The following is an 18,085-nucleotide window of genomic DNA, read 5'->3' on the forward strand; positions in this document are numbered from 1 at the left end:
TTTTTTTTTTTTTTTTTTTTTTTTTTCATAAAAACCCTTTTGTAAGAACAAAATTTAAAAATTTTGATTTTTTTTATACATATAAAAATTGAAAATTTTCGTTTTAAATTTTGTTTTATAATTTTTTAAAATTAAAAATTCCTTAAAAAAATAAAATTTGTGTTCAAAAAAATAAAAGCTTTTTTTTTTTTTTTTTTTAAATTGTTTTTAAAAAATCTTTTTTTTTTTAAATAAAAATTTCCATTTAAAAAAAAATAAAAAATTTTCGTTTAAAATAACATTTCGTTTTTAGAAAAAAATTAAAAAAATATATTATTTTAACATTAAAATTTTTCCTTTTTTTTTTTCAAATTAATCTTTTTTAATTTATAGGGTTGTTGAAAAATCTATAGGGGCATTTTATCTTTTTGCTAGTCTTGGAGGGTACGTTGACAATGTTTTGGTTGTTTAGGAGAGATATTGTCACAATTGAAAGTTTGAGGGAGGACATTGTAAATTGGATAGTAGTTTGAGGGGGTATAAGGACTTTACCCATTATTGTATATTGGATAATTTTATACAAGAAACTAATTTAGGCATCAGAGTGAGACCTGCCTGCACCCAACCAGCTAGTTCTCTTAATTTGTTATTTTTTTGTAGGAGCGCGAAGATCGAAGATGAAGGATGCCTCGAAGAACACGAGGACCGTGCTGTTCACACCAATCGAAGACTGTTGGACCAAACAATGTCCGAATAGTTTGGCACCATATGTAGGAATGACTATTCATTCTTACGAAATTAAAAATCCGTAATGGTGATGATCATGCTTTGATAGCGATCGATGATTTTTCTTTCGTAAAATTCTTTGCCTCACGACAAATACATGTTCGTTGTAACAGATATGCGCGGATGTATGTTCATGCATCTCAACTGCACCCAACAACACCAAATCGGTGTTAGCCTACATCTTGACAATGAGATAAGTTTTCCTATTCATCTTGTTAATTTATAGTGAAGAACATGCGTGACGAGAAAGATTCACACTCAATTGCAAATCCTAGAAAATCTTATATTTTTACACATAAATTGTCCTTTATCTTCATGTAATTCAATGGTTAGTTATTGGATTGATTTTGGGTGACATCATTTTTATTTATTAAAATTGGCATCCATTGGCGATGGGATGACCCTCGAAGCCAATCGATAGCAGCTCCATCTTCGCATAAATCGGTTCTACGAACCCTACTGTAATACCCCAATAAAAAAAAATTGTTTTTATTAAAAGACTTTCTACAAAGAACGACTAAAGATTTTTTAAAACATGGTTTTATAACAAATTATAACAAAAAGACCTAAGCCCAAGCACATAACTAAGACTCCTAGAAGTTTTTGAGGCAAAAACCTAAACTTACCCTTTTTGAACGTACGTACGCCAGGGGACCACCGTACGTATGCCCTTGTCTTGAGTGAGGATGTACGCTAGGGGACCACCTGTATGTACGCCTTTAAGCTATAGCGAGTACATACAGGGGACCACACCGTACGTACGCTACTTTAGGGTTGACCATTGGTTAATGACTGTACGTACGATGCAACCTTTGGACCGTTGAGTAAACAGTACCGGACGTATGCCCTTATAGTACTGTACGTACACTACTTTTCAGAATAGCTTGCAGCACCCTTAGCTTTTCTCACCTATAAATAGCTTACTTCCCCTCCATAATCTCCTGTGTGAATGTTCTAGTGAGTTTGAGAGAGATTTGGATAGAAGGAAGGAAGCCTTGTGTTCTTGCTATCTTCTAAGGTAACCCCCTTGCCTATTTTATCCTCTTGATGTTATTGCTTTTCTAATGTTTTGAGTTTTAAAGGCACCATGTTAAAGCTCCTGCATTTCCTTCTTACAAAACCAATAATGTTTTCAAAAGAATTTAAAGAGCCTCTTTGATTTCCTTCTATTGCATAATATATAGTTTTCTTATGATGCATGTGTTTATTCAGTAGTCTAGAAGGAGACTTAGTAGCCTATAGATTTCACAGAAACCATAAAACGCAGTTTGGAGCTTTAGCCGGATTGCCTAACTCATTGACCAAACGTACATCCTCGAATCAATATGTACGGCCAGGAGACCAGGCATCTGCCCTTAAGCCTCACTCTCGTGTATTTAGAGTCTAGCAACCTGTTGTGCAAATTTGAATTACTCCCAAGTGCATGAATCGTTTACAATAAAGGGTTTTGCAAGTGCGAGGTTGATCCCACAGAGAATTGTGTTTTTGAAAACAATTTTAATCTAAACTAATTAAATCCTAATCTCGTTCCAAAAGATTTTTGATTTTTGAAATTGAAAACAAAACAAAATAAAATTAATCAAAAGATAAATACTAAGGTTTCAGAATTCACACTCACCAAATCAAAGCACACATTATTATTTTTGTTCATACATCCGAATTTCAAAGCACACATTATTATGTTTCCCTAAAAAAAAATATGGTATTTATAACCCTAATTTAGGGTTTCAGAGCTTCCAGGTCAGATGAGTGAGCTCGATTGCACATTATGTGCGCTGGATCGCACTCGAGCATGCTTGACTTCTCCTTTGGTGCAGCGCTCGTGCACTGATAGATTGCTTGTGGGCGTGTATGCGCTTGAGCATAACACTTCTGCGATCGAGCGCATATGCACTTGAGCTTAGGAGTATGCGCTCGATCCTACTTTCTCAGATGGCTGTTTTTCCAACCTTCTTCCAAAATCTGCATTTTTCACCTTAATGCCGTAGTTTTACCTTAGCAACCTGCAAAACACTAAAATACCAAAACTAACACAAAACGTCAGATTAAGACACAGCTAAAGGATTAAGAGATGTAAATTAAGGGGCTCAAATATACAATATTTGGCACTTATCAAATATCCCCAAACTTACATTTTGCTAGTCTATTAGCAAAACAAAACGAAAAAAACAAACTGAAAGCAAGAAACATAAATTCACTGTCGTGGGAGAGATGATTGCATTTAACATATGCAACAAGCCTTTTAAACCCCTAGGCATTCCTAGTGGACGAGTGAAGTCTCGTGAGGGTTTAATATGAATAATACCCACAAACATTGTCAGTGTTATGTTATTGAAAATAATAAAGTTTCACACAAGCCATGGTTCTCATTCATAAGCAGGCTTAAAAAGATAAACACCATCATCACATTCATTAGGGCATCCAAACTCAAAGAACTCATAAATGGACAATTAAGACGTCATATGTTCTAATAGGTGTAAGGTGAAATTAGCATACAATCATGACGCTTCAATTTACTCACAAGATAAATACCTCAAAATTCGTTAGAATTCCTATCAAATGAAACAACCAAGGCAAGATATGCCTTTTTGTTTTTTTTTTTTTTTGTGTGTGTGTAGGCTATGCAATGCTTAGCTCCCTTAAGCTTTCTAATTGATCCATGTAACAAGTGTTAGGCCAATGACTCCCAAACCAGATGGTTTTAGGACACTAGATGTAAAACATCCCTAAAGGCTTAATAACTCAAGTAAAAAAGGCTATGAAGCCAAACTAACCATACAATTAACCAATCTTGAGTTTCACACCATTTTTCGCAAACACTCTATGCTAACGTGCTCTTGATAATCAACTCAAAACAAGTGAAATGTCTCTAGCCCAAAAATGAGTCAAAGGACTTAAATTCCTAATGACATGATGATATGTTTAAAATATTAAGCCAGCCAATGAAAATCAAACCACAGTTACAACTTAACTCATACTTAACAACACCCTAGTAATTTTTTTTTTTTTTTTTTTTTTCTAGACAGATAAAAACAAACAAATAGAAAAAGTGTCTTTCCATACCCCCAAACTTGAATTACACATTGCCCTCAATGTGTAGTGAAGAAATACATTATCAAAAGTACGGAACATCAAGGTGTGAAGCCTGGGCATCCCTCAAACTTGAACACCAAAACACTTGTCAAAAACTAACAGCAATATTTTATCACAGGAACAAACATCAAAAGATTAATTTCTATTAGAAACAAAAATAAAATGGCAAGAAATAAAATCAAAAGGAAAAAGAGCTCAAAAATGAAGTACAAAAAATTTAGAAAAAAAAAAAGAAGAAGAAAAAATACACACTTTCCCCGATCATTTGGGTGTCCAACCAATCCCTTTCACCCTTTCTTCTTAAGAATTTGATAACCCTCTGGAAGGATGCTTCACCGTCTCAGGTAGCCAAGTTGGTTGCTTCGAAGGATCTTCTTAGGAACATGGTTCCTAGATTTGTGACCATGTGTGCATAGATCCTTGAGAAGTTTCCCTCTTGACTGCAGTAAAAATTTCCTCTGACAGCTAACTAGTCTCCTGAAGGAAATACAGACACGTTACTGCCCTCATACACGTCATAGTAAAGCATTCTATTACTACTATGAGTTGGCTTGTTAATCAATTGAGAATGCATTTACTTAGGAATCTAGGTATGCTTCCTAATAATTTCCAGAAATTATTTTATTCTTTAGGATTCATATATATATATATATATATATATATATATATATATATATATAAAATTAAGTGTAAACCCTGTCATACCCATATATGCACGTCAAAGTACTCCTTATATACACATGAACACTCTGCATCTTTACATGCATTTATATAATTTAAGGTACTCCATATGTATATGTTTATAACTACTTTAATCATCACTTGTTCCCACAAGGGACAAAGTAGATGTGAGCTATGGCATCACGTGAAGGGTTAACAAATACTTTATTCTCCACTACATTACAACACGGCAACCAAGGCAAGAAAAATACTAAAATTTTGACAAAACACTTGTGCTCTAATATATATATATATATATATAAGAAGAAGAAGAAAAAGCAATCTGTGAGGTAAGAGAAACCATACCTGACACACACTAAGGGTTGGGTGAAAGAAATACAGGGAGGGCGACGTGAGGAGAAAAAGTGAGCGGCAGGAATTTTTTTTTTTTTTCTTGGTGTGCGGCAAGAGCTTGTTTCATTCCATTAAATAGGCTGTATAAAAGAGACATGGAAATAGGTTTTGAGGAGCTTAGGGTTTTCCTTTGTAGTTGGCGCCTAGGGCTTTCAATATATATGTATATATATTTTCTTCTTTATTTTATTATTATTATTATATTTTTAATTCATCCATTCTCATTGTTAACCTAAGCCAACCCTTTTTTAAAAAATCTATGAGTCAACTAAAAATACCCTAAAGGGACTTAGGATTGTCACATAGATGACCAATCTGTCCTTCCAACTTTTTAATTGCTTAAGTGTTGGCCATGGCTGCATCCTTGATTTATTGTATGGATTGGGAGCTGACCATGGTGGCATCTTTAAGCTCGTTCAAGGTTTGGCTATTAGACTGCATGAACGCTTTGAGGGTGTCTTGCAATGATAAATCTTGTGGAGGATAATTGCAGGTTGAAGGGCTACAAGATTGGTTGTTGAACTGGGGATATTCAGGATGGTGCAGTTCATCAAATTAGGGAGCGTAATTAGCGTTAGCTTGCCACAAGAAATCAGAATGGTTGCTCCAGTCCGGGGTGTAAAAATTGGAATTCGATTCAAACTCTGGCTGGAGAAATTGGTGTTCATCTGCTCATATGAAAAATTGGAAAATTGCCCCTAGGATGGACAATTACTAGAACTATGATAAGGATTGGAGTAGTATGAACATGGTCCATGTGGATGAAAATTGTGAGGGTAGTTGGTAGGAGCGGGTGTCCTACAATTAGGGATAGCATTAAAATTACAAAACGGAAAATTCATGCTTCACCCTCACTCTTTGGCATGCAAATATCCCACATGAAACAATAACCTATTTTTTTTTAATAAAAAAAAAAAAAAACTAACATAGAAGCACAAAACTAAACAAAAATACCAAAAATTAAAAGCTAAAACTCAAAAACTCACAAAACGGACCAAAAATAAATTTGGCAAAATTTGGTACTGATCCGTCTTGGTGTAGTCTGCTGAGGTGCACTTGAGCGTAGGCACACTGATCTATCAATGGTGCTGTCTGCTACGCGCGTACGTCCTGCTTGGTACTGCCCTGTGTGCGAGTGCACTCTAGTGCCACTTGGATGGGATCGAGTGCAAATGTGCTAATCCGTCTGCTGCTGCTGGCGCGCTCTAGTTGACGCGGAGATTAATCAAGCGTCGGCGCGCTCAACTGGGTCAGATGCAGCCTTGCTCGCGAGTGCGCTCGAGCATTTTGCAGTTGTGCTCGATCGCACTTGCGTTGAGTTAAAAAAAGCGGATGAAGATTCGGCAGAACTGCAAAACAAGCCAAAAAAAAAAAAAATAAATAAACAAACAAAAAGAAAATCTTTCTTTTTTATTTTTTTTTATTTTTTTATTTATTTTTATTTTTATTAGCAACATGAACTAAACAAAATAAATAAAAAGAATTGCAGAATTGAAATCCTAATTATAACTAGTAGAAGGATAAAATCAATTCAGACATTAAATTGAATTAAAAAATCAAACAATTCCTCGGCAACGGCGCCAAAAACTTGTTGTGCAAATTTTAATTACTCGCAAGTGCACGAATCGTTTGCAATAAAGGGTTTTGCAAATGCGAGGTCGATCCCACAGAGAATTGTGTTTTTGAAAACAATTTTAATCTAAACTAATTAAATCCTAACCTAGTTCCAAAAGATTTTTTATTTTTGAAATTGAAAACAAAACAAAATTAAATTAATCAAAAGATAAATATTAAGATTTTAGAATTTACACTCACCAAATCGAAGCACATATTGTTAGGTTTGTTCATACATCCAAATTTCAATAAAATCCTATGCATGTTCTTTTTTATAAAAATAACCTATTGAAAGATTCCATGAATAATGCATATCCAACTTAAATCAAAATCATTCAATGTATTCGTTTGATTAACGAAAGACAATGGATATCCAATTTAAATTGAAAGATGCAATGTATCCATCGGATGAAACACATTGAATATCCAATTTTGGCACAAATGTTAATCTAAACAATCAATTACAAGAACTTAATCAAATAATTGAATTGAAATGAACATACACTACACTAAACGTCGGAATTCTACGAACAAAGCATAAAAATATGCAAACAAATCAATGATGAGGCTTCTTCTTCAACCTTAGTTGAAAGTTTAGCCTCTCATGACAAAAGAAATCATAAAGAAACTAATTAACTTCATTAAAATCAAAGAACTTACAAAAGAATTGGTGTTCAAAGCTACAAAAACCCAGAAAACATGAAAATGATAACGAACATCGCCCCCTGGAGCGGCTCCATACAATTCCTTCAAAAAATATGGTATTTATGACCCTAATTTAGGGATTCAGCGCTTCCAGGTTGGACAAGTGCGCTCAATCGCACACTAGGTGCGCTCGATCGCACTCGAGCATGCTTGACTTCTCCTGCGGCGCAGTGCTCATGCACTGATAGATTGCTTGTGGGCGTGTATGCGCTCAAGCGTAACACTTCTGCAATTGAGTGCATATGTGCTTGAGCTTAGGAGTGTGCGCTTGACTCTACTTCCTTAGATGGCTATTTTTCTAACCTTCTTCCAAAATCTGTATTTTCACCTTAACGCCACAGTTTTCCCTTAGCAACCTGCAAAACACTAAAATACCAAAACTAACACCAAACGTCAGATTAAGACACAGCTAAAGGATTAACTGATGTAAATTAAGGCATTCAAATATACAATATTTGGCATTCATCACAGCCCATTTTGTTAGATCAGGCTTAGTATTGTACTCATAAAAGTCCTTTAGTATTGCACATAACAATGTGTCGTATTTTGTTATAGCAGGGTTTTGTGATGTCAGAGAACTTAAGCGAGCGAACGAGGTAAGTAAACACTTATGAACACTTTCCTTAAAAACGTGAGATATGTCAGTTGACTAACCACGAGTATGATATGAGCATGTCTACATTTTATAATCACTTGGTAACTGCTTATTTAATAGGTTGATTTGATACATTGTATGACATGGTACACCGGTATGTGCAGTATAATGGCTATGGGCTTACTATATAAACTTGATTTTATGGTCTAATGTTTGTGTTTTATATGGGCCTTGGATTCAATGGTTGTTTCGTGACCTGCACAACCTTAACGAGCGGTCACTACAGGACGAACATTATTAGTGGCGTGGGCTACTCGAGGTCAGACTCGGTCGGGCTGCTAGTGTTATGGATGGTAGCGTACAATGGTCGAGGCACCGGCATTGTATTTTAGGTCCCTTGGGATAGCCAACCCTCTTGAGAATGGATAATATCACGGGTAGACTATACATGAAAGTTATGACCCATAAAGCATTAGTTTTCTTGCATTAAAATACTTAGGCAATTGCCGCCGAGAGTACACCACTTCTTATCAAACCAAATTACTTTCAATGTGTATTAATGGAGACAACACCTCTTTTTGAATATTTACCAAGAACCGCATGTTTGTTTCTGCCTAATAAAATGGGGCTCATGTCATACCTAATTGTGAGGTTTACTTACTAAGTCTTTTGACTTAAGTTGTTATTACTCCGATAGGAAGCTTGTTTTTAAACAAAATTAAACAATCCTCGGCAACAGCACCAAAAAACTTGTTGTACTAAATACCACCTAAATTAATAGAGAATATTCAGTACGTTTTAACTAGCAAGTGCACAAGATCAAACGATCTTATACTGCGGCAAATACGAGATCATTCCCTCTAGGATTGTTAATTTTGCTTAGAATTGATTTTCTAATTAAGATAACAAAATACCAATGCGCCAATCATACTGGTATATTTAATGTTTGCCAACCTAAGGGCATGGATGTATACTCCTTAAGCTATTGAACTCCCTAAGCAACGAATTAAGCATGGGTGTCTACTCTAATTCTTTTATTTCCCAAAGGATTTAGCATGGGTGTCTACTAAGTTGTTCTTTAAGAAAGCATAAATCTATGGAAATCGACAAACACGTGAAACCTAGGGCATGGGTGTCTACTCCCGGTTTTCCATTTGATTAATCCAAGAACCCCAATGACGAGATTCCTTGTCACTCTATTAAGCCCAGGACTCGGTCATCCAAATTGGCTTAAATAACAAATCCATACAACATGCATATGTTGATCAGTTACATTCATATGAGGAATTCAATTAACCAGAAAATAATCAATTTAAATATAACAAAATATGATTGTAGCGAAGGTGCCAAGATTGAAGTCCTTAAAAAACATGATTATGGCTTCAATCTAGTCCCTAACTAAAGAGTTAGTTACACATAATTAAAATAAAGAGAAAAGAAAGAACTGAAAATGACACCTAGAAAGTAGCCTCCAATTCCTCTCTCCAAAGACTTGTCTCTGGAATTGTCCCTCTTCTATGAGGCTTAGAGGTCTATTTATAGGCTTAGGAAAACCCTAGACACCCTAGTAAACCTAGTGAAAACGGAAGTCTAACTTTCCTAGTCCAAATAGGATTTGAAAAACCTAATTTGGGGTGAAAAAGGAGTATGGCCACATCTGCGCGCCCTGAGTGCGCTCGATCGCAACGTTAATGCGCTCAATCATAATTGTGTGATCGAGTGCTAATGCGCTCGATCGCACACTCCAACTCTTCCCAATTTTGCCTTTTATGCTAAACTTTCCAGAAATGCTTCTTTTTCGTCCATGACCTACAAAAACACAGAAAACAGAAAAAGGAAATAACAAAACACAAAATAACAAGTCTAAAAAATTAACAAGTGTAAATTAAGGGGCTAAAATATGAATATTTTATCACTTGTCACACCCCCAAACTTACATATTGCTAGTTCCTTAGCAATACAAAACTCAAAACAAAATGAAAAACAGAAAACAAAAAGATAAATCCATCTTTTGTGGGATGTACGATTGCTTTTAGTGTATGCAACAAACCATTTAAACCCCTAGGCATCTCTAGTAGGACGAGTGAGTCTTGTGAGGGTTTAATCGAAATGCTACCCACAAATATTATGCAAAAGTTCATGTTATTTAAAAATTCAAGTATCACTCAAATTCATGATTCTCATTCATTAGCAAGCTTAAAAAGAAAAACTCCATCTTCTCAATGACTTGAATTTTAAAGTCTAATCACTTACAAAAGACAAGCTAAGGCATCACAAGTTCGAAACAGTGTAAAGTGAACTAGCACATAAATATGAAGCTTCCAATTATATCCAATGTGCAGTGTCTCAATATCTCAAAGTTCACTAAAATCCCTATCAAAATGAATAACTATGGCATAACTTTCTTTTTATTCTTTTTGGTTAGGCTGTGCAATGATTGATTCCCTTAAGCTTTTTAATTGACCCATGTAATGAGTGTTAAGTCAATGACTCCCAAACTAGATCGTTTAGGGCATTAGGTGTAACGACACCCCTAAGGACTTATTAACTCGGGTAAAAAAGGCTATGAAACCAAACTAACCATGACATTAACCAAATCAAAATTCTTCACCTTTTGACGTGAATACTCATTGCTTAATGAGGCAAGAGGTCCAGTTACTTAGTGAACAGCTTATCTATGATCTTATTTATTTTTATTTTTATTTTTTGTAATTATGCCAAAGTATCCATCTAACAATTCTCCCAACTTCCTCAAGACATTAAAACATACACAACAGACTCTCATGTCATACCCCACAAATTATGTGCTAATGTGCTTATGTCAAATCAGATCAAACAGGTAAATTCTCACATGCCTAAAGTAAGTAACCAACTTCAAAATTCTATCATCAGATCATGGGTTGAAAATTTTAAAACCTGATATGAAAATCAAATCACAATTTTTTTCAGATCAACCAAAATTTTAAGGCAAACATGACCATGCATTTTTTTTCAAAAATGGGACAAAGTGTGTGTAAATGTCTCTGATGAGTGCCAAATATTGCATATTTGGACCCCTTAATTTGCATTTGCTAAGCCTTTAGCTTTATTATTTTATGATGTTTTGTTAGATTTGATGTTTTAGTGTTTTACAGATTGCTAAGGGAAACTGCGGTATTCTCATGAAAGATGCAAAGAAATTGGAAAAGTGCAATTCTGGGAAGCTGGGATTGAGTGCCCAGCACCATGCTCGAGCCCATCTATGCTTGAGCCCAGTATTGAACACTCGAGCGCACGTCCACATAAGCCCAAACGCGTAGCGCCAATGTGCTGCGCCGTAGGAGCCCTGAGGCACGCTCGAGTACGCTTGAGCGCACCTAGTGTGCGATCGAGCGCACTAGGGCTGACTTGGCAGTGCCAAAACCCTAGGATTTTTAGTATTTATTGTTGTGCAAATATCTACCTAAATTAATAGGTAAATAATTGTATATTTTACCTGCAAGTGCACAAGGTCAACATAGTAGTATATGGTGCAAGTACATGATCATTCCCACGAGGATTGCTGAATTTTTTGTTTAAAAATAAATTCCTTATGTAGAACAAAGATTGATTGTTTAAGTGATGATAATAAAAGGAAGGACTTTGATATTGACCACAAATTATATTTAGCTAATATAACAATATGCCAATGCTTTGATCATTTTATGCATATCTAATGTTTGTCAACCTAAGGGCATGGCGTATACTCCTTAAGCTATAGATTTCTCTAAGCAACGAATTAGGCATGGCATATGCTCTAACTCTTTTCTTTTCTAAGGGATTTAGCATGGTGTATACTAATTTGTTCCTTAGGAAAGCATATATTCTATGGAAATCGACAAACACATGAGGCCTAGGGCATGACATATACTCTCGGTTCCCCATGTTGATTAACCCAAGAATCGTGGTGTGGATTCTTTTGTTACTTCTATTAAACCCAGGACTCGGCTATCCAAATTGATTTAACTAACTATTCCATACCACATGCATATGTTGATCAGGCATACACATATGAGGAATTCATGCAAGTAGGTGTTAATCAAGTTAAATAGCACAACAAGATCATTACAAAGGCGCCAATATTGAAATATTAACTAAACATAACTGGGGCTTCAATCAAGCCCTACTAATTAAATTAGCTACACATAAAATTGATGTTAAACATTTTCATAAAAGAAAAGAAAGCAAGGAAAAAAATAAACCCGAGACTTGAACTTGAAGAGCTCCTATTCTTCTCCTTACAAAAGCATCCTTATTCTAGAGGCTTAAGGGTCTATTTATAGGCTTTAGAAGTCCTTGAGAAAGTAGAAAACCTATGGATTTCGTAAGGTTTCAAAACCTATTACAATTGGGAGTTGGAAAACCCTAATATGGAAAGAAAGACATTCTGGCCGCCACTTTGATGTGTCTCCTGCGCCTGGGTGCGATCGATCGCAACCCGTGTGCCGTCGATCGCAGGTCTGCGATCGATCCCTTTTTGTTATGCGCTCGATCGCTCATGGCCTGCTTCGTGCTATGTCTTCTCTGGTACTGCGCTGGATCGCAGGTACCCTATGATCGATGGCAGTGTCAAGGAGCTCTCATTTTTCCCATCTTCTCTCTTTGAGCCCAAATCATCCTGATTTACTTCATTTTCTTCCAAAAGCCTACAAAAGTATGAAAAACACAAAAAGGAATTAAAATGACCTAATTAACTAAAACCAAAGGATTAAAACATGCAAGTTAAGGGCTGAAAATATGAATATTTTAGCACTTAACATTTATATTATTCTTTTCTCTTGTAATTTTATATGTTGGGAGGGGCTTGTAGTATTTTGAGTTAGCTTTCCAATGCTGCTTGAATCACTTCAATTCGATATTTGAGCAGAAAGTTATGGTCAAAATAATGAGACGTGTGTAGAATCTAAATTTGAATCCAATCCGAAATCTAATCCAATCTGAAATTTAATCCAATCTGATCTTTAATCCGATTTAACCTTTTTCTTGGATTTGGTTAAACTTAACCACATCATCTAGGTCTTCTCAAAGTATGCTTTCTTCCAAACTTTGCATTTTTCCCTTTAAAGTTGTAGTTTTTCTTCAACGACTTACAAAATACTAAAAACACAAAACTAACACAAAACATTAAATAACAACACATCTAAAGGATTAACTAATTTAAATAAAGCGGTCCAAATATACAGTATTTGGCACTTATCAAACACCCCCAAACTTACATTTTGCTAGTCCCTTAGCAAAACAAAATGAAAAATACAATGAAAATAAGAAACATAAATCCTTTTTCATAGGAGAGACGATTGCATTTAGCATATGCAACAAGCCTTTTATACCCCTAGGCATCCCTAGTGGATGAGTTGAGTCTCGTGAGGGCTTAACAGGAATGATACCCACAAACATTGTAGCACTATGTTGTTAATAAGAAAGAAGTTTCACATAAACCATGGTTCTTATTCATGAGCAAATTTAAAAAGACAAACACCATCATCACAGTCAAAAGGAAATCTAGAGTCAAATCACTCATAAATGGACAATTGAGACCTCAATGTTCTGAAAAGTGTAATAGCATACAATCATGAAGCTTTCAGTTTCAACTCAAGACAAGTTCCATAAAATTTGTAAGACTCCCTAGGAAATGAAATAACCAAGGCAAGATATGTATTTATTTTTCATAGGCTTTGCAATGTTTAACTCCCTTATTCTTTCTAATTGAACCCTGTAACAAGTGTTAGGCCAATGACTCCCAAGTCAAGTGGCTTCAGGGCACTAGATGTAAAACATCCCTAAGGGCTTATTAACTTAAGTCAAAAAGGTTACGAAGCCAGATTAGCCATATTGTAAATCAACACTGAACTTCACACATTTTGACGCGAACACTCAATGCTTAATGAGGCAAGAGGTCCGGTTACTCAGCGGAAAACTCAACATGATCTTTTTTTTTTTTTTTCCTTCATTTTTATTTATTTATTTTTATTTTATTTATATGTTGCAAGCCAATGGTTATTTATCAATAGGTCATCCAACAAATCTCAAAGAGAACAAACTTAAGCTCAAACCCTCACAGAAAACATGCTAATGTGCTCATAAAAATTTATCTCAAAATAAGTGAAATCTCTTTTACCCAAAAATAAGTCAAAGGACTCAGACTCCTAATGACATAATGGTGTGTTCAACCCTTTAAGCAAGCTAATGAAATGCAAATCACAGTTACAGTTTAACTCAAACATGACAACAACATAGCACAATTTTTTTTAAAAAAAAATAAACAAATAAAGTGTTTTTCTATGCCCACAAACTTGAATTACACATTGTCCTCAATGTGTAATATAGAAATACATTACCGGAAGTAAGAAAACACCAACGTGTGAAAAAAGGGACAGGGCATCCTTCAAACTCAAACATCAAAACACCTGTCTTCAAAACTAACAGCATTTTTTATTTTTTATTTTTATTTTTTATAGAAACAAAACTCAAAAGATTTATTGCTGTTAGAAACAAAAACAAATAAAAATAACATGTATGAAAAAGGAAAGAAAGAATTTGTGGAGTGAAGTGCAGAAAATAAACTAGAGGTGAAAACTTTATAGCGCTTTCCCTGATCATGCCCCTTCTTCTTCAAAACTTCATACCCCTCTGGAATGATATTTTGCCATCTTATGTAGAATTTCTTGGTTTGAAGGATCTTCTTAGGAAAGTGGTTCCTAGATTTGTGTGCTTCTGTGCACAAGTCCTTGAGTATCTTGACATAAGATGGCTCTTTAAAACATTCAGGCGATGAAGCTTTGGGCTCTTGATATGTCTCAAGAGGGACAGTGATGCAAGCAGGAGCTCCAGTACTCATTTCCATTTCACTAGGTAGATCAGGATTTGTTGGTAGCTCACTGTTCTCATGGTGCTCAACTTGCTCAGGGTGCTCAACTTCTTCTTCTGTTTCTTCCTCTTCAATGTTATCAACAATTTTCTCACTCTCAAGTGTGGTGGTGACTTGAGCATGCTCAACTTGTGCTACGTGCTCCTCTTTGTTATCCACAATTTCCTTCTCATTAACCATGTAGTGTAAAATGAATGGACATTCGCTTTGGTGGTGAGTAGGATTATAACAATATTCATAAAATAGAGATAGTCCCCACTTATTTATAGTTTCGACATAGGCTAACCTAACTACCTTGAGTTCCGCTATTCTCCTTTTTAAGTCATCAATGTGAGCAGTTGGACAAAATTGAAATACCTCATCTTTAGGAAAATAATTTCTTATATCACTTTCCTCTCTTTCAAAGTTGGAGGTGGCTTGGACATGCTCATGACAAGAATTTCCTGACTCATCATCATCAATCATGTAGTGTCCTTTAGCCATCAATTGACTTTGAAGCTCTTCTTCCTTACTGTTATCATCTATGCTCTCATTGTCCCAATATTGAGTTATTGGGTCAAGTTGATGTTCAGATGGATGTTCATTCTCACTCTGGCCAATCCATTCTTCCATCCCTGCGGTAGCATAAGTATTGGCATCTTTGAGCTTTTGACGTTGTTCTTGTATGGTCTAGGAGTTGGAATTCTTGAGCTCTTGTATAGCTTGTGAGTTGGAATTCTTGAGTTCTTGTATAGCTTGGGAGTTGAGCTGGTCGACTTTTTCTATTAATGTTTTCATCATGTCTTCTAGTGATGATTGTGGTGCAGGCTGTGGCACTTGAGTGCTAGACTGATAAATAGGCGGTTGAGCTTGGTGATTGAACTGTGGATATTCTAAATGGTGCAATTCATCAAATAGGTAAGCATAATTTCCTATAGCCTGAGCTGACCTTGAGAAATTAGATTGGTTACTAAAGTCCGGGTTGTAATAATTGGAATTTGAATCAAACCCTGGACTGGGGAAACTGGTGTTCATTTGCTCATATGGAAAATTAGAAGCTTGTGCCCAGGATGGACAATCACTATAATGATGATAAGGATTGGAGCAGTATGAACAGGATTCATGTGGGTAAAATTTTTTAGGGTAGTTGGTAGGAGCTGGTGTCCTATAACTAGGAGATGCATTAAAATCATTAAAATGAAAATTTATGCTTCCCCCTCACTTTTTAGCGTGCAGATATCCCACATAAAACATTAACCATTTTTTTTTTATATATATATTTTTAAATAAAAAAAATGACTAACACAATTAAAAAATAAATAAAAACTAAAACTGAAAAACTCACTAAAAGGACCAAAAATAAATTTTTGGTTTAAATCTACGGAATTGCTGTAGTTTGCTGGTGCTGCCTCTGGAGGTGCGCTCAAGGGCAGGCTGGGCGCAATCGATCGCATTAGCAGGGGCGTGCGGAAGGTGGTTGCGGCAAAACTGCAAAACAAACAAAAAAAGAAAGAAATCTTTTTTTATTTATTTTTTATTAGTAATAGGAATAAAACAAAACAAATTGTAGAAAAAATAAAATCTTAATTATAACTAGTAGAAGAATAAAACTAATTTAGAAATAAATTGGTTTAAAAAATTGAACAATTCTCCAGCAACGGCCCCAAAAACTTGTTGTGTAAATTTTAATACTCGCAAGTGCATGAATCATTTGCAATATAATGTTTTGCAAGTACGAGGTTGAACCCGCAGAGAATTGTATTTTTGAAAGAGCAATTTAAATCTAAACTAATTAAATCCTAACCTAGTTCCAAAAGGGTTTTGAATTTTAATTTTTGAAAACTAAGTAAATCAATAGATAAATACACTAAGAATGTGGAATCTACACTCACAAAATTATAACAACATATTTTATATTCATCAATATTAATCCGAAGTTCTCATAATTTAAATCTTATGTATGTTTTACTGTACTTTAAAAAATTAATCAAAACCATCTCATGTATCCATTCATTGACGAAATCACAAAAGGAATCCAAATTTAATTGAAACACCAGATGTATCTGTAGAACAAATCACAAGGGATATCCAATTTTTATGAGTTAAAAATCAAACAATCAATTATGTGAAATTATCCTAAATCATCAAGTGTATCCTTGAATCACAACAAGATATTCAAGAATCATGCCACATATTGAAAAGAAGTAAAACAATTGAAATAATAAACCAATAAAATCGGAATAATAAAAACTTAGAATAAAGTGATGTTATTCTTCATCGATGATGCTTCATCCCCAACCTTAGTTGAGAATTTAGCTCCACATGATTATGAAACTAAAACCTAAACCTAAAGAAAAACTAAACTAAAAGAAAAGCTGTGGATTACATTTTGTCTCCAAAATTGTATCCTAAAACTAGTTTCTGGAATTCTATATATTTTCTTGAATGCAAAGAAGTCGATTTATAGGCTTAGGGAAGTCCTAGAAGCCTTATTAAATCTAGATAATTCAGAGGTCTCTCTCCCAGTGAAAATAGAAGTCTGAAATCGGAATAGGATTCGTCCAGATTTGTGTTTTTAATTGCGGGGCATATTTGGCATAGTAACCGTCCGAATTAGGAAAATCCTATTTCATAATAAATTGTAGTATTTTGCGTTCGCTTTCCAATACCACTTGAATCACTTCAATCCCATATTTGCGCAGAATGTTATGGTCAAAATACTGAGACGTATGCAGAATCTGAATTTGAATCCAATCCGAAATCTTATCCAATCTGAAATTTAATCCAATCTGATCTTTAATCCGATTTAACCTTTTTCTTGGATTTGGTTAAACTTAACCACATCATCTAGATCTTCTCAAAGTATGCTTTCTTCCAAACTTTGTATTTTTCCCTTTAAAGCTGTAGTTTTTATTCAACGACCTACAAAATACTAAAAACACAAAATTAATACAAAACATTAAATAACGACACAACTAAAGGATTAACTAATGTAAATAAAGGGGTCCAAATATGCTATATTTGGCACTTATCACCTGGCATTCTTGTGTTTGATCCGTTTTTGACTTCCTGCCAAACAAGAAACGTATCATCGGGCCCAATGGTCGTTTGACAAAGGGCACTCCGACGCTCAAATGAGTTTGAATTCTTTTATTCATATATAAATAAAGACAACACATTGGTCTTGGTAATGGTCTTCCGTCTGTTGACTGTAGATAGTATGCTCCTTTCCTTTGACTTGTCAATAATTTGTATGGGCGTTCCCATGTTGGCCCCATTTTGTTTTCCGCAGGGTCGCGGGTAGCTATTCTGACTTTCCTCAAGACTCAGTCTCTTGTTTTGAACTCTCTCCTTCTAACACTTTTGTAGAAATA

This window comes from Corylus avellana, chromosome ca8 (genome assembly GCF_901000735.1).
Source record: "Corylus avellana chromosome ca8, CavTom2PMs-1.0".
Classification (NCBI taxonomy): Eukaryota; Viridiplantae; Streptophyta; class Magnoliopsida; order Fagales; family Betulaceae; genus Corylus; species Corylus avellana.